The sequence below is a fragment of the Bufo bufo genome, chromosome 1, assembly GCF_905171765.1.
Source record: "Bufo bufo chromosome 1, aBufBuf1.1, whole genome shotgun sequence".
Taxonomy (NCBI): Eukaryota; Metazoa; Chordata; class Amphibia; order Anura; family Bufonidae; genus Bufo; species Bufo bufo.
Genome location: NC_053389.1, coordinates 254,249,296 through 254,267,123, shown reverse-complemented (window position 1 = coordinate 254,267,123; position 17,828 = coordinate 254,249,296). Strand labels below are relative to the sequence as shown.

The 17,828-nt window shown below is 47.7% G+C and overlaps 1 pseudogene; it reads left to right on the top strand.

Moving 5' to 3' along the window:
* LOC121005970 overlaps window positions 1-17,828 on the top strand; it is a 75,236-nt pseudogene that overhangs the window by 30,477 nt on the left and 26,931 nt on the right.

Here is a 17,828-nt window from a genome sequence, read left to right as displayed (position 1 = left end):
AGATTTCAGAACCTCAAGTAAATAGGTGCAGAATCTTTACGTCAGGGGCAAGCATTCTACAGAGAAAATTCCCAAACCAGGCTTTAAAAGTTAAGCTGCCAGTACATATTAGAGGAATGTCTGCGACCATCTAATGTGTATGGAGTGTCCCGGCAAACCTTCATGGCAGAGGTTGGGTTGAGCGAAGGATCGGCTGTGCTGTATTACAACATGCCAGAGAGGTCGGGGGGACGGGGGACGGGACAGAGTTGTCGGCAGAGCTTACATGTGCACAGGAGGAATAGCTGAGGAATGGTGAGCGTTATGGCCCAGTGTGCTGTAAGCCCTGATAGGAGCCGGCAGTAGCCTGTCTAATGAGTAACTCGCCACATGTTGGTCGTTGATGGCCGTGACAGACGGCTCAAATCTTACTCGTTGCTCAATGTCTCTTGCACTTTGCAAACAAAACAACAGATTGCATGTAACTGAGAGTGACTGCCCTCCATCTACTGCAAACCCCAGAGGATGGACCCCTTGTTGGGGGTCTACAGGGACTGGTGCCATAATGTACTCAGTCCTAGAGCAATCCGAGCGTCTCGCCTACACACGGCTGAGGAAACCATCTTGATCCTTCACATCATGAATCCATTTCCTTAAGGACGCACATTTTTTGTAAATCAATGAAAACCTTGTAACATGAAGAACGCCCTCCCCATATGATCTACAACGAGAAGTCTGTAAATCATTCTTCCTGTTATCTTTGACTTATTTTATACATTTTATGCCTTTTGTAGGATTTTCTGGTCAAAACTGTGAGGAAAATATTGATGACTGTCCGGGAAACCAGTGTAGGAATGGAGGCACCTGTGTGGATGGAGTGAACACCTACAACTGCCGATGTTCTCCGGACTGGACAGGTACGGCTATGTGTGTGTGCACGGTGACACATCTCATGTCTGAGTGCTGCCACATAGAAACCCCATCATTCTCCTCTCACAGGCCAGTACTGCACTAAAGATGTTGATGAGTGCCAGCTGATGCCAAACGCCTGTCAGAATGGAGGCACCTGCCACAATACCCACGGAGGGTACAACTGTGTCTGTGTCAACGGCTGGACCGGAGAGGACTGCAGCGAGAACATTGATGACTGTGCCAACGCTGCTTGTAACAATGGAGCCACCTGCCATGATCGCGTGGCGTCCTTCTACTGCGAGTGTCCACATGGCCGCACAGGTGAGGACAGATCGCCTGAAGAGGATTCTGGGAAGATTTCTCGTTTGTAGCTTGTTTCTTCACAACCATTTTATCTTTTTTGTGTGCTCCCTTTCTTGCGTTACAGGTCTTCTTTGTCACCTGGATGACGCTTGTATTAGCAACCCTTGCAAGAAAGGCTCCAACTGTGACACCAACCCAGTGAACGGCAAGGCCATCTGCACCTGCCCCTCCGGCTACACCGGGCCTGCCTGCAACCATGATGTGGACGAATGTTCTCTTGGTAAGGAGCTATTTAATTAATGAATAACAACATAAAGTTCAACATTAATGAAAAATCACATTAACCCCACTTTCCAATATACAGGTGCCAACCCCTGTGAGCATGGCGGAAAATGCATCAACACGCAGGGCTCTTTCCAGTGCAACTGCCTCCCGGGCTACACAGGACCTCGCTGCCAGACTGACATTAATGAGTGTCTGTCCAACCCCTGTCAGAACGACGGCACTTGTCTGGACCAGATTGAAGGGTTCCAGTGTATCTGTATGCCAGGTGCGCCCATCTGGGGTTATAGGATGATTGGCAGCATGCCCCCCTTGTTCTGATCTCGTTATGTGAACTCTTACCCTTTAATTTGTTAGGTTATGAAGGGAAGTTCTGCGAGATCAATACAGACGAATGTGCCAGCAGCCCCTGCCAACACAATGGCCGATGCATCGATAAAATCAACGAGTTTTACTGCGAATGCCCTACAGGTGAGAAAACGGATCGATAGGACAGCGCTTTCTGGCAAGGTTACAGCTAATCTGCATCTGTAGGCATCTTCATTGCACCAGCTCATCAGCTGACGTACGGCTTGGAGATGGGTCGTGTAGGCTTTACGGTCAGGGTGATGATATATTGTAATTCTCCATAGGAATGAATGACAGGAGGAGTTTTCTCCAGACAATGGGCTCAGTCTGGATAATGACTTGCGCTCTTCTTGTCTAATATAAGACATAATTACAAAGAATATTTCACATAATGGGCATTAGTTCCTTTGCAGTCAGTCAATAAGGCTGGGTTCACACTTGAGCGAATTTGATATGCGTGTTTAACGTGCGTTTTTGTCGCACGTTTTTGTCCATGGTGAACGCGCATATTACGCGCGTTTGTGTGATTGACAGCAGTGTTCTATGGCTGCAAACGCGCGACAAAACGCCCCAAAGAAGCTCAAGAACTTGTTTGAGCGTAGGGCGTTTTTCAGCGCGTTCAAACGCGCTGTAAAACGCTTAAGTGAGAACCAGGGCCATAGGGAAGCATTGATTTTCATGTGTTAAGCGTTGAACGCGCTGTAAAACGCTCAAGTGTGAACCCAGCCTAAAAGAAAATGCTGTATCCTGCAGATTCTGCTTCTCTGCTGCTCCATATGTAGCAGTGCTGACTGGTACAACGCTCATGTGCGGCGTAGGTGTCGGGGGCAGCGTTAGACGACAAGCAGGAGGCAACATCTAATCCCTGAAAAGATTCTGCAGTCCTGGGATGTGGATATAAAACAAAAGGAAAAGGCGATGTGCTGGGGTCGTATATGTGCGAAGTACTGATTATCCTATACTTGTTATCCTTCTATGTTTAGAATACTCACACTTCTATCTTTTTTAGATTGCTACAAAGTTTAGTCTTAGACCAGGCATGCTAAACCTGCGGCCCTCCAGCGGTTGTAAAACTACAACTCCCACCTTCTGTAGGCTGTCCAGGAATGATAGGAGTTGTAGTTTTGCAACAGCTGGAGGGCCGCAGGTTGAGCATGCCTGTCTTAGAACATCGGAAGTAATGCAGATCTCTTATCAGATTAGACTGTTGTGCCTTGAAAGTTCATTTGTGGCCAATCTTTCCAACTTGTCTGCTGGTACTACTTCAGTATAGGTTAATATGGCACTCACCAGTACACAGTAGTAAGCATACGGAGCTGCCACATGATGCGGCACAAAATACTTATCGCCAATCGCCTTCCAGTAACAAATAATCAGTAACAAGTCTGCAAGAGAAAAAAGCCAGAATGACTTCCAATATGCACAGAAGATGAATCTGGCAAAGGTGGTAGGGAAGAGATTTGGGTACGTATTGTAAACAGTTTTGAACGAACTTGCGATTTGCAAGTTAGGTGTTGGGGTTATCTAAGAATTCCGTAATGGATTTTGTTACCACGGACCATAATGGAATCCTATAAGAGGCATTCCGTATTGCTTTCTGTCATAATAGGTGGCCACACGGAATGCCTCTTATAGGATTCCTTTATGGTCCGTGGTAACGGAATCCATTACGGAATTCTTAGATAACCCGAAGTTGCTAATCGCAAGTTCGCTCAACACTAATTGTAACCAATAAAATGCATGGTCACATTAAACGGCTAACCCGGACACTCCTGATTAAGGCCTCATGCACATACCATATTTTTTAGTCCGCATCTAATGCGCATTTTTGCAGATCTCATGCAGAGACATTCATTTTTATGGGATGACTGATCCCTACAGAGAGGGACGATGGGAGTGCTGATCCCTACAGTGAATTAATAGGTGATAATGTAATGTGTGAGGTGTAGGGAGCATTGATCCCTTTAGGACCCATAGGAATCTGTGAATCGGGGCAGTAGATCTGGCGGCGGGGTGCCTATAGACTCTCATAAAGGCCTCTTGCACACGACCATATGTATTTTGCTGTCCGCAAAAAAAAAACGGATGACATCCGTGTGCATTCCGTATTTTGCGGAACAGAACAGCTGGCCCTTTGTAGAACAGTATTATCCTTGTCCGTAATGCGGAGAATAATAGGACATGTTCCATTTTTTTGCGGAACGGACATACGAAAACGGAATGCAAACGGAGTAACTTCAGTTTCTTTTGCGGACCCATTGAAGCAAAAAAACGGAACGGACACGGAAAGAAAATACGTTTGTGTGCAAGAGGCCAAACTCACGGCATGAAGAAGTCTGCATCCCTGGATACACAGTAGTATCTGTGCGGACATGCTGGGAGTTGTGGTTCCCAAGCTTTATTTAGACAGCATGTATCCCATGAGCCGCTGTGAATCATCAGGTATTTCCTCCTTCCTCTTAGTTCAGAAAGGCCGGACGCTGAGGTTTTGGGCTCCGGGGCCGAGGACGGCTGGAAAGGGTTAGGATAGTGAGGGGGCGGAGTGGCGCGGAGTGGGGGCGGAGCTTCAAGAGGGGGTGGGGCCAACGGACCGGCGCAATTTCGGGAGAAAAGGAGCAGGAGAGCGGACATCTCGGCATCCTCTCCAGCTTCAACCTTACCATGTCGGGCGTCGAGGAAGTCCTGGAGAGGCTTCGGGCAGCGGCGGTGGTCCGGGGTCAAGGCTGGCTTGTAGACCAGGTAGCCGGCTTGTTGCAGGGGGAGGCGGCGGGTGCAGTTTGCCCGCCGTCAGAGGAAAAACGGCCGCGGCGGGCTAGGCCGCCGGCGCGCCTGATTGAGGAGGACACCCCCAGAGTCCAGCGCCGAGTGAGGAGCCCCTCTAGGGACCCTCCGGGCCGTGGGGGACACACTCAACCGCTCCCTAAGTCCTCACGGCTCGGGAGGAATCCATATGCAAGGCGGGATTCAGTGAAGGGAGGGGGGGGCGGCTGCAGACGGCGGGAGTGCAGGACCAGGTGCTGCAGGCTCCCCTCTTGGGCCTGAGGGGAGGCCTGCTCGGTGTGGGAGAGCAAGTGGAGCGAGGGGCTGCGGGGCTGTGCACCGGGAGGCGGTGCGGGTGCACAGGCCCCTTACTGATGACGGACAGCCAACGGCTGGTCTTATTGAGGAGTCGGTGAGCAGATGGCAGGGGCTGAGCAAGACGCGGCCAGCGCTGGAAGTGCTGGGCCGCCGGGCTACAGTGGAGGATTATCGGAAGCAGGGTCCAGGATGGTGCGATTGGAAGTGGAGCGGCGGGAATCCGGATCAACAGCTGCGGGGTTCACAGCGCCCGGGCAGCCAGGTGAGGCAACCTTGGGGACACTGTTTACATTATTGCAAGGTGTGGGGTTGGGGGCCAGCGGGGGTGGTCAGGCTGATTTATTTGGTGGTTTGGGGCGGTTGCTGTGCGGTTTGGCTGGTGTAGGTCACGGGGGGGGCAGGGCCTTTGCAAGCTCGGGGTTTAGGGAGGGGGAGCGAGGTTGAAGCGGTGGCTCGGGGATCTGAGCAGGTTTCTGAGTCGGGTTTTGCCGCTGCCTCGGCATAGGGCTTGTGCTTTTTGTTCAATGAGGGGAGTTGCAAGTTCGGTCAAAAATTTAAGTTTAAGCACGAGTGTTCGGGGTGTGGGGGGAGCCACGGGGGCCGGCAGGTGTTTCCGGGGGAATAGGCAAAGGGGGGGAGAGACGGTTGGAAAAGGGGCGGACTCTGGTCAGGGTGGACGCGATGGGGCCGTATTTAAGTAGGTACCCGGATAGGGTGGGGGCGGAGCTGTTGCGTAGGGGATTTGAGGAGGGGTTTGTGATTCCGTCTGGTCATGGGAATCTTGGGGGTGGGGGATGTAAGAATTTGAGGTCGGCTTTGATGCACCCGGAAGTGGTGTCTCAGAAGCTAGCTAAGGAGGTGAGTGCGATGTTAGCAAAGGCGGACATTGAGGCCGCTTTTCGTTTGTTACCGGTTCATCCGGATAGTTTGCGCTTGTTGGGATGTTTTTTTTTGGGGGGGGGGGGGGGTATTATGTGGACGGGTGTTTGCCGTTGGGGTGTTCGATCTCTTGCGCTTATTTTGAGAAGTTTAGCTCCTTCTTGGAATGGGTGGTGAAGGAGGTGGCGGGGTGTCAGTCGCTCATTCATTACTTGGATGACTTCCTTTGTTTGGGGCCGGTCTGCGGTGCGGTCTGCGGTGCGGTCGGCGAGGGTGGGGCCGAAGATTCGTTTGAGGGAGTTACAATCCTTATTAGGGAAGTTGAATTTTGCTTGTAGGATTATTCCGATGGGCAGAATATTTTGTAGGAGGTTGGCGGCGGCGACAGCAGGTGTGGTGTCGGGTCATCATTTTATTCGGCTGGGGAAGGAATTGAGGAGGGACTTGGAGGTTTGGGACGTTGGTTATGGGGGAGGTGGTGGAAAGTTTTAACTTATTTTCAGATGCTGCTGGGGGGGTGGGTTTTGGGGTGTATTGTGAAGGACAGTGGTGTGCGGGTGAATGGCCGGTGAGTTGGTTTGAGAGGGGTTGGGTTAGGAACGTGGCGTTGCTTGAATTGTTCCCGATAGTGCTGGCGGTGGTGCTGTGGGGGGGGCAAGTTTATGGATAAGAAAGTGAGGTGGCATTGCGATAACTTGGGTGTTGTGCAGGCCGTTAATAGTCTGACTGCATCTTCGCCTCCGGTAGTTAGGTTATTGCAGCACTTGGTGCTGATGTGTTTGCCTTTGAACACGTGGGTTGTGGCGGTGCATGTGCCGGGGGTTCATAACGGGGTGGCTGACTCTCTTTCTCGTTTGCAGTGGGAGCGTTTTCGCCAGCTGGCTCCAGAGGCTGAGGAGGAGGGGTTGGAGTGCCCGGCATGGCTCTGGGACCTATTGGAGGTACTATAGCGGATTTGTTTAGGAGGTCTTTGAGTGAAGGTACTTGGTCTGACTATGGTAAGGCGTGGCGTTCTTGGGAGCAGTGGTGTGTGAGTATGGGGGTTGGTGTTGATGGGGGGGAGATCCCATTGGTGTTGTTTTTGGGACATATGGTGGAGGAGGGTTGGTCAGTGGCGAGGGTTAACCGGTGTTTTGCTGGTTTAGTTTTTGGTTTCAGGTTGCGGGGCCTTCCGGATGTTACCAAATCATTTTTGGTTAAGCAGGTACTGAAGGGTTTTCGTCGTGGGGGCCGGGCGGCGGACGGGCGGAGGCCGGTGTCCTTTGAGTTGCTGTTGAGAGTGGGGGTTTGTGTGGAGTCGGTTTGTAGCTCGGAGAGTGAGGTCAGGTTATTCAGGCTTGCATTCGCGTTGGCTTTTTTCGGGGCTTTCCGGCTGGGGGAGCTGGTGAGTAAGAGTACGGTGTGTGGGGGCGGTTTGGCGAGTGACGATGTGGATTTATTCGAGGATAGGGTGGTTGTACGGATTAGGGTATCTAAGACTGACAGGGAAGGAAGGGGTCGGAACGTGTGTCTGTATGCAGTTGCGGGGTGCTTGGTTTGTCCAGTAAATTGTTTGAGGGTATATAGGGAGGGGGAAGGGTTGGGTGATGGGGGTCCGTTGTTGAGGCATCAGGTTGGTTCTTTTTTGTCAAGGTTTCAGTTTGTGGCGGTATTCAAGAAGTGTATGGCGGTGCTGGGAATGGACTCTAGTGGCTTTACGGGTCATTCCTTTCGTATTGGGCCGGCGACGGAGGCTGCCAGATTGGGGTTGGGGGACGAGGTCATTAAGAAGATTGGGCGGTAGGAGTCGGCCCGTTTTAAGTCGTATGTGCGTCTGGGGGCCTTGTGAGTTGGGGTTGGAGGGCGCAGTGGTTTTTTGTTCGTATTTTCATTCTCGTTTTTCTTGTTGCAGGTGGTGAGGCGGCGTTAGTCTGGATCCTGGGACATTCGTTTGTTTTTTGGGGTGCTTTGCGGGCTGATGTGAGGCCTAACGGGCGGCAGTTGGGGATAGGAAGGGATGAGGCGGTGGTGAGATGGATTGGACGCAGGGGGATGTTGTGGGGGAGTGTGATGGGTGAGGTTCATAGACATGCGAGGTTGGATAGGGCCCCGGATATTCTGGTGCTGCATGTGGGTGGTAACGACTTGGGGGTGACGTCTTGCCGGGATTTGATCAAGGATATCAAGTTTGACTTGTTGCGATTGTGGTCCTTGTTTCCTGGGATGATCACGGTTTGGTCGGAATTGGTGTATAGGCAGTCATGGCGAGAGGCCAGGTCGTTTGAGAGGGTGGATAAGACAAGGGTGAAGGTGAACAGGGCGGTGGGTAGGCACCGCAGGGAGGCATCGAGAAGGCGCTTTGCATGTGGAGGAACGCGCGGGCTTGAGGGAGGAGTCAAGCCGCGCGTTGTTGGCGGGGGAAGGTCATGGAAGCTGGTGGTCTTGAATGGTGTGAAAAATGGGAGGGCCCCCAGGAGGGGGGCTGGACTCTCATAGTTGGGGCATTTTTGGTTCGTTCAGAGAGGCGTCCATCAGTTGGTGTCTCCGAGCTGGAGTTTTGCGGCTGGAGGCAAGATGGAAGTGCCGGGTTGGCGTGTTTATACATATATGTGAGTAATTTGGGGCTTCTATGACCTCCCTCGTCAGGGGGTATGGAAAAGTTATTGTTATATATTTATATATATTTATATATGTTATGTATTTATTTATTTATTAATAAACGGCTGCTGTGGGCGATTTAATCCAACTCGGACTGTGTGTGTTCATTTAAGGGGTGTGAGAGGTTGGGGGGTAGAAAAGGGGGGAGTTTTTATGTGGAGTAAGTAGGCCCCGGGGGAATGCACAATAACCCATTCAAGAAAGGCCGGACGCTGGAGGTAGGCGTGCATGAGGGGTTTTGGGCTCCGGGGCCGAGGAGGGCTGGAAAGGGTTAGGATAGTGAGGGGGCGGAGTGGAGCGGGGTGGGGCGACGCTTCAAGAGGGGGCGGAGACAACGGACCGGCGCCATTTCGGGAGAAGAGGAGCAGGAGAGCGGACATCTCCCTCCCACCCGCCTTGTTGTGGGTGTTCTGTGGGGGGGGATGATGGTGGTGAGTGATGTCGCGGCAGTCGTGGCGGGGGAAGGTCATAGAAGCTGGTGGTCTTGAATGGTGTGAAAAATGGGGGGGCCCCCAGGAGGGGGGGCTGGACTCTCATAGTTGGGGCATTTTTGGTTCGTTCAGAGAGGCGTCCATCAGTTGGTGTCTCTGAGCTGGAGTTTTGCGGCTGGAGGCAAGATGGAAGTGCCGGGTTGGCGTGTTTATACATATATGTGAGAAATTTGGGGCTTCTATGACCTCCCTCGTCAGGGGGTATGGAAAAGTTATTGTTATATATTTATATATATATATTTATATATGTTATGTATTTATTTATTAATAAACGGCTGCTGTGGCCGATTTAATCCAACTCGGACTGTGTGTATTCATTTAAGGGGTGTGAGAGGTTGGGGGGTAGAAAAGGGGGGAGTTTTTATGTGGAGTAAGTAGGCCCCGGGGGAATGCACAATAACCCATTCATGCACCCAGACATGTTCAAACTGGGCAAACCTTAACCTGCGTGGTTCTTTGAAGCCGCACAACAATAGCCGCCCAGATTTTATGGGCTTGTGGAGCAGGTGTCCTCAGCAGCACATGTGGCCCGGGATATTTTATCACAAAAAAAGAGATCAAAGAGTGAGCATGTGATCCTGGGTGCGTGCACTGCGGCTGGCGGTCCGCGCCGCCATCATACCTGGATTATTATTGCTGATTTATTCTGACTTGCTGATTTTCCGGCAGCCTCTGTTACAACCAGAAGATTCCCAAACCAGGCTTTAAAAGTTAAGCTGCCAGTACATATTAGAGGAATGTCTGCGAGCATCTAATGTGTATGGAGTGGGGGGGGGGGGCGGGGGACGACGACAGAGTTGTCGGCAGAGCTTACATGTGCACAGGAGGAATAGCTGAGGAATGGTGAGCGTTATGGCCCAGTGTGCTGTAAGCCCTGATAGGAGCCAGCAGTAGCCTGTCTAATGAGTAACTCGCCACATGTTGGTCTTGTGTTCCAGCTTCCAACAATCAAGATGGCGGCAGCAATAGAAGTCTGCTATCACAAGTTTTACGACTTGTCCCGACCCTGCCCGTTGATGGCCGCGACAGACGGCTCAAATCTTACTCGTTGCTCAATGTCTTTTGCACTTTGCAAACAAAACAACAGATTGCATGTAACTGAGAGTGACTGCCCTCCATCTACTGCAAACCCCAGAGGATGGACCCCTTGTTGGGGGTCTACAGGGACTGGTGCCATAATGTACTCAGTCCTAGAGCAATCCGAGCGTCTCGCCTACACACGGCTGAGGAAACCATCTTGATACTTCACATCATGAATCCATTTCCTTAAGGACACACATTTTTTGTAAATCAATGAAAACCTTGTAACATGAAGAACGCCCTCCCCATATGATCTACAACGAGAAGTCTGTAAATCATTCTTCCTGTTATCTCATCTCACAGGCCAGTACTGCACTAAAGATGTTGATGAGTGCCAGCTGATGCCAAACGCCTGTCAGAATGGAGGCACCTGCCACAATACCCACGGAGGGTACAACTGTGTCTGTGTCAACGGCTGGACCGGAGAGGACTGCAGCGAGAACATTGATGACTGTGCCAACGCTGCTTGTAACAATGGAGCCACCTGCCATGATCGCGTGGCGTCCTTCTACTGCGAGTGTCCACATGGCCGCACAGGTGAGGACAGATCGCCTGAAGAGGATTCTGGGAAGATTTCTTGTTTGTAGCTTGTTTCTTCACAACCATTTTATCTTTTTTGTGTGCGTCCTTTCTTGCGTTACAGGTCTGCTTTGTCACCTGGATGACGCTTGTATTAGTAACCCCTGCAAGAAAGGCTCCAACTGTGACACCAACCCAGTTAACGGCAAGGCCATCTGCACCTGCCCCTCCGGCTACACCGGGCCTGCCTGCAACCATGATGTGGACGAATGTTCTCTTGGTAAGAAGCTATTTAATTAATGAATAACATAAAGTTAAACATTAATGAAAAGTCACATTAACACCCCTTTCCAATATACAGGTGCCAACCCCTGTGAGCACGGCGGAAAATGCATCAACACCCAGGGCTCTTTCCAGTGCAACTGCCTCCCAGGCTACACAGGACCTCGCTGCCAGACTGACATTAATGAGTGTCTGTCCAACCCTTGTCAGAACGACGGCACTTGTCTGGACCAGATTGAAGGGTTCCAGTGTATCTGTATGCCAGGTGCGCCCATCTGGGGTTATAGGATGATTGGCAGCATGCACCCCCTGGTATCGTTATGTGAACTCTTACCCTTTAATTTGTTAGGTTATGAAGGGGAGTTCTGCGAGATCAATACAGACGAATGTGCCAGCAGCCCCTGCCAACACAATGGCCGATGCATCGATAAAATCAACGAGTTTTACTGCGAATGCCCTACAGGTCAGAAAATGGATCGATAGGACAGCGCTTTCTGGCAAGGTTACAGCTAATCTGCACCTGTAGGCATCTTCATTGCACCAGCTCATCAGCTGACGTACGGCTTGGAGATGGGTCGTGTAGGCTTTACGGTCAGGGTGATGATATATTGTAATTCTCCATAGGAATGAATGACAGGAGGAGTTTTCTCCAGACAATGGGCTCAGTCTGGATAATGACTTGCGCTCTTCTTGTCTAATATAAGACATAATTACAAAGAATATTTCACATAATGGGCATTAGTTCCTTTGCAGTCAGTCAATAAAAGAAAATGAAAGGGGCTGTGCCAGTATAGGCATTTGCCCCTCATGGTGGCAATTGAGACTTACAGTGGGATGCGAAAGTTTGGGCAACCTTGTTAATCGTCATGATTTTCCTGTATAAATCGTTGGTTGTTACGATAAAAAATGTCAGTTAAATAAATCATATAGGAGACACACATAGTAATATTTGAGAAGTGAAATGAAGTTTATTGGATTTACAGAAAGTGTGCTATAATTGTTTAAACAAAATTCGGCAGGTGCATATATTTGGGCACTGTTGTCATTTTATTGATTCCAAAGCCTTTAGAACTAATTATTGGAACTCAAATTGGCTTGGTAAGCTCAGTGACCCCTGACCTACATACACAGGTGAATCCAATTATGAGAAAGAGTATTTAAGGGGGTAAATTGTAAGTTTCCCTCCTCTTTTAATTAGCAACATGGGGGTCTCAAAACAACTCTCAAATGACCTGAAGACAGGTTGTTTACCATCATGGTTTAGGGGAAGGCTAAAGAAAGCTGTCTCAGAGATTTCAGCTGTCTGTTTCCACAGTTAGGAACATATTGAGGAAATGGAAGACCACAGGCTCAGTTCAAGTTAAGGCTCGAAGTGGCAGACCAAGAAAAATCTCGGATAGACAGAAGCAATGAATAGTGAGAACAGTCAGTCAACCCACAGACCAGCACCAAAGACCTACAACATCATCTTGCTGCAGATGGAGTCACTGTGCATCGTTCAACCATTCGGAGCACTTTATACAAGGAGATTCTGTATGCGAGAGTGATGCAGAGGAAGCCTTTTCTCCGCCCACAGCACGAAAAGTGCCTCTTGAGGTGGGCTAAAGCACATTTGGACAAGCCAGCTTCATTTTGGAATAAGGTTCTGTGGACTGATGAAACTAAAATTGAGTTATTTGGCCATAACAAGGGGCGTTATGCATGGAGGAAAAAGAACACAGCATTCCAAGAAAAACACCTGCTACCTACAGTAAAATATGGTGGTGGTTCTATCATGCTGTGGGGCTGTGTGGCCAGTGCAGGGACTGGGAATCTTGTCAAAGTTGAGGGACGCATGGATTCCACTCAGTATCAGCAGATTCTGGAGACCAGTGTCCAGGAATCAGTGACAAAGCTGAAGCTGCGCCGGGGTTGGATCTTTCAACAAGACAACGACCCTAAACACTGCTCAAAATCCACTAAGGCATTTATGCAGAGGAACAAGTACAACGTTCTGGAATGGCCATCTCAGTCCCCAGACCTGAATATAATTGAAAATCTGTGGTGTGACTTAAAGAGAGCTGTCCATGCTCGGAAGCCATCAAACCTGAATGAACTAAAGATGTTTTGTAAAGAGGAATGGTCCAAAATACCTTCAACCAGAATCCAGACTCTGATTGGAACCTACAAGAAGCGTTTAGAGGCTGTAATTTCTGCAAAAGGAGGATCTACTAAATATTGATTTCATTTCTTTTTTGTGGTGCCCAAATTTATGCACCTGCCTAATTTTGTTTAAACAGTTATAGCACACTTTCTGTAAATCCTATAAAATTCATTTCACTTCTCAAATATCACTGTGTGTGTCTCCTATATGATATATTTAACTGACATTTTTTATCGTAACAACCAACGATTTATACAGGAAAATCATGACAATTAACAAGGTTGCCCAAACTTTCGCATCCCACTGTATATATATTAGGTTGTCTTGGTGGATTTGTCTCTCTCCCCCTATTCCCCCTTCTTTCCCTCCTTTTCCCACCATTATTCTCCTCAGGTGAATCAAAGGTCAGCTGGCAACTGAAGGTGATTGGCAAAGAATGGTTGCTGTCCGGTTGCTGGGCAAAGGGCTAAATTTAGCTGAAGTTATGGATTGGTCAAGTGCAAGTTTCAGCGTGAAGAGAAGGTGCATTTATTGAGGACACTTACCGTTGGGAGCTCTGTCAGCGGCTGGGAAAAGAAGAAGAAAGATCGTGTCATTCTGCAGGACAAGCGGCGGTACCAGCGGCGGCTTCAGCGGAGGACGAAGTGGCAATAAGAAGCGGAGGAAGAGGAGAAGCTGAATAAGAAGCCGGGAAGAAGAATTCATCGCCGGTGAAGAAAGAAGCAGAACGGCACCTGTGGAAGAAGCAAGCCCAGCGGTGAACGAAGGTTCTGGGAGTCATGGAAGCGCTTCTCAGCCAGCTCCTTGAAAGAGCTAAAACCTGTGGGGGCGAGGAGTGGCTGCAGAGATGTCTGGCTGGTGCGGTACCTGCGCTCCCTGACCCCGGTCCTTCTCAAGAGACTGCAGTGGATGTCGGCGGCGAGAGTCAAGCTGAGGAGCGGAAATGAACAGCGCATGCGCAGCCAGCTCGAGCCAGGAAGTGGAGCGGCGGCCGGATATACGTCATCAGGCGGCGACGTCCCGGCCGTCAAGAAGACAGAAGAGACCCAGGAATCAGTATTCGCCGGCAAGAAGGCAAAGTGGAAGTGGGTGCTAGCGGTCCCCCCCAGGCAGGCGGTCTCGCAGCCTGAGGGTGCGGAGATAGCTAGGCTGCCTGCTGAAGATCCGGCAGGGAAAGAGATGGGTGAGAGCTCTAGTAGGCAGGCAGTGCTGCCTACTAGTAACTTGTTTAATACTAACGAAGGTGTTTCCTTTTTGCAAGTTTTAGCCAAGGTCTTTACTGACTTGGCTAGTGGTGCTACCGAAAGTGTTAGTTTGGCTGCTCCATCGCCGGCGGTGGTGTGGACTGACCGGCCTTCAGCTGCGACAGTTGTTGCGCCTGCTGGGGGCGGGCCGGTCTTAGCCAGTGCGGATGGGGTGGCTGAAACCTGCTTTAAAGAAGTGTTAGCTTGTGAGATGTCACCGTTAGGGTTTCATCTGTCCAATTCTGTTAAGGATAAAATTTGGCGTTTGGAGTATATTGATATTTTGTCATTACTCCCTTCGCCAAAAGAAGTTTTTAAAGTTGATAGGAAAATTGATGATAAGTCGGAGGATGATAGAAAGAGGAGTGCTCCTAGATCCTTCAACAATGGCTGCAAGCCTTTTGCATATATGCTTCTATTTTGGGATCTAAACATCCACAGTATTGTTCTGGGTTGTTCCAGCATATTGACACCATATTGGAGGCATACCGCAACTTTGGCGGCATGTCATGGTTTCAGTATGACGAAACATTTAGGCAGAAATTAGCAGTCCATCCTTCATTAAAATGGGGTGTGAAAGATGTAGGTTTGTTGTTAAGTTTAATGCTGCCGCAGAAAACAGGTGGAGGGTTTAGGCAAGCGATGAATCCGTCTCAGAATGTTTTTAAAAAAGGTTTGTGTTTTGCATTCAATGAGTCGGCATGTAAGTGGTTAAATACATGTAAATATAAACACGAGTGCTCGGTCTGTTTGGGTCCTCATCCTATGTTTCGATGTTTCAAAAGGATGTCAGGACCCCAGCAGAGTGTTAGTACCGTGAATTTCAAAAAAGCAGTGACGCCAGTGATTTTGGAAAACATGGTCCCATGGCTAGACATGTACCCAAATCAGGAGAAGGCGGAGTTAATTCGTAAGGGTTTTGAAAGCGGTTTCTTTGTTCCTAAATTTAGAGGTACAGGTTGTATGTGGATAGAAAATCTAAGTTCAGTTACTACGAATAAGGAGATAGTGCGGGTTAAGATAGAGAAGGAAGTGGTGGCAGGTAGGGTCGCAGGTCCATTTGTGCAGCCGCCATTTGAAGATTTTCGGATATCTCCTTTAGGTTTGATCCCTAAGAAAGTAGCCAATGAATTCCGTTTAATTCATCATTTATCATTTCCAGAGAAGTATTCCTTGAATGAGGAGTTAAACAAGGAATTATGTTCAGTTTCGTATAGTTCATTTGATGAGGCTGTTAGTTTGTTGAATAGATTTGGGAGAAATTGTTTAGTGGCAAAAGCGGATATTAAATCAGCCTTTAGATTGTTACCAGTATGTCCTGAAGGATTTAATTAATTGGGGTTTCAATTTGAAGGGTGTTACTATTTTGATAAGTGTTTACCGATGGGTTTTTCGTTAGCTTGTTCATATTTTGAGTCTTTTTCCTCTTTTGTGCATTGGGTTACTATGTTTTCAGTTGGTAGTGCTGGTTTGTTTCATTATTTAGATGATTTTTTGTTTATAGGTAGTGCCGAATCGGATAATTGTTTGTTATTATTGAATCGTTTTATGGAAGTGTGTAGGTGTTTCGGTATCCCATTAGCAGAGGAGAAAACAGTTTTTCCTTGTAAAGTAATTGAATTTTTGGGAATTACTATTGATACAGTAACAATGGAATTTAGATTACCGGTAGAGAAAGTCCAAAAAATGTTGGAGCTTATTAAGCGTATGTTAGCAGTCAGGAAAACTACGCTGCGGGAGTTGCAGAGTTTATTAGGATTGTTTGTTTTTGCCTCTAAAGTGATTCCTATTGGTAGGATATTTTCCAGAAGGTTATATATGGCAACTAGGGGAGTTAAGTCTCCTTTTGCGCATATAAGGTTGAATAACTCTTTGAAAGATGATTTAAGGATTTGGGACAAATTTTTAATTCACTTTAATGGGGCCAGTATTTGGCAGAAAGAATTTGTGGAATCAGAAGCGTTAGGCCTTGTTACAGACGCATCAGGTTCTTGGGGATACGGAGCTTATTTTAATGGTCAATGGTCAGCAGAACCTTGGCATGATTCTTGGAAGAGTAGGGTAGTCATAAAGAATCCGGTGTTATTGGAATTATTTCCGTTAGTGGTGTCCTTGGTAATATGGGGTCATGAGTTAGCAAATAGGAGAGTTTTAGTGTATACAGATAATAAAGCGGTATTGTTTGCAATTAACTGTCTGTCCTCAAATAATGAGCAAGTTGTGAAGTTACTACATTTTATAGTACGTTGTTGTTTGAATAAGAATATATGGTTGAAAGCTAAATATATTCCTGGTAAGTTGAATGTAATAGCGGATGCCCTTTCTCGCGCACAGTGGGAGAAATTTTACGCATTGGTTCCGGAGGCAGAGAAGGAGGGGATTCCGTGTCCGGTTTACCTGTGGAGTCTAATTTGGCATTGATGTTTATGCAGATTCGGAACTCGCTGGCGCCTAACACATGGAAAGGGTATGAACAGGCTTGGAGGAAATGGTCAGTATTTTGTGAAAACAAGAATATAAATGTTTTTGAGAGTAAGGTAGGTGTATTTTTAGAGTTTATTGGAAGCTTGGTGAAGTTAGGGCTAGGAGCTGCATCAGTAAAGAAGATAGTTGCGGGCGTATCTTTCTTTTTTAAATTAGCAGGTTTAGAGCCGATGAACAGCTCATTTGCAGTAAGGCAAGGTCTGAAAGGTCTAGCAAGACAGAATATTATTTCGGATCATCGTAGACCTGTCACAGTGGAGTTATTAATAAGGTTGGTTTCAGTATTAGAACAGTGTTGTTTTTCTTTATATGAATTTAAATTGTTTAGGGCTGCGTTCGTGATAGCGTTTTTTGGAGCTATGAGAATCAGTGAGTTGGTGTCAAAAAACGTTCATTCTTGTTCTACGTTATGTTCGGATGTTCAATTATTGTCTGATTGTGTTATGGTGTCTATTAGAAAGTCGAAAACTGACCAGTTAGGAAAAGGGATAGTAGTATGTTTGAATCAGTTTGTTGACTCCCCAATTTGTCCAGTGTTAGCTGTTAAAGAATTCTTGGAAATGAGGCCTTTAGTACCTGATTCATTTTTGATACATTGTAATGGTGGGGCTCTTTCTAAGTTTCAGTTTAATGCAGTTTTTAAAAAATGTTTATCGTTATTAGGTCTAGATGGGGAGCATTATTCATCCCATTCTTTTCGGATTGGCGCGGCAACTGAAGAGTCTAAAATGGGTTTGGATAACGCTTTAATTAAAAGAATCGGAAGATGGGATTCTGATCGGTATAAATCTTATATCAGGCCTAATTTGGTTTTATTGTAATTAAAATTTCTTTCAGGTTCCGAACAGATCAATGTTTGTATTTTCGGTCATTCCTTTGTTTTTTGGGCAGAGAAGAGGGCTTCAAATCGTAACTATGGTCAGCAATTGTTTTTTGATATACCGTCAGTTTATATTTATTGGTTAGGTTTTAGAGGGTTAAAGTGGAATCAAATTATTCCAAATATTAAAGGCGAGTTGTATGCTCGGCCTCCTCCTCAGGTTATTATTTTTCATGCAGGAGGTAACGATTTAGGTAAGAAGAAAACTTTGGAGTTATTAGCCGAGTTGAAGAGGGATTTAGCGGATATTAAAGAATTATTACCTGAGGTTGTAATGTTTTTTTCTG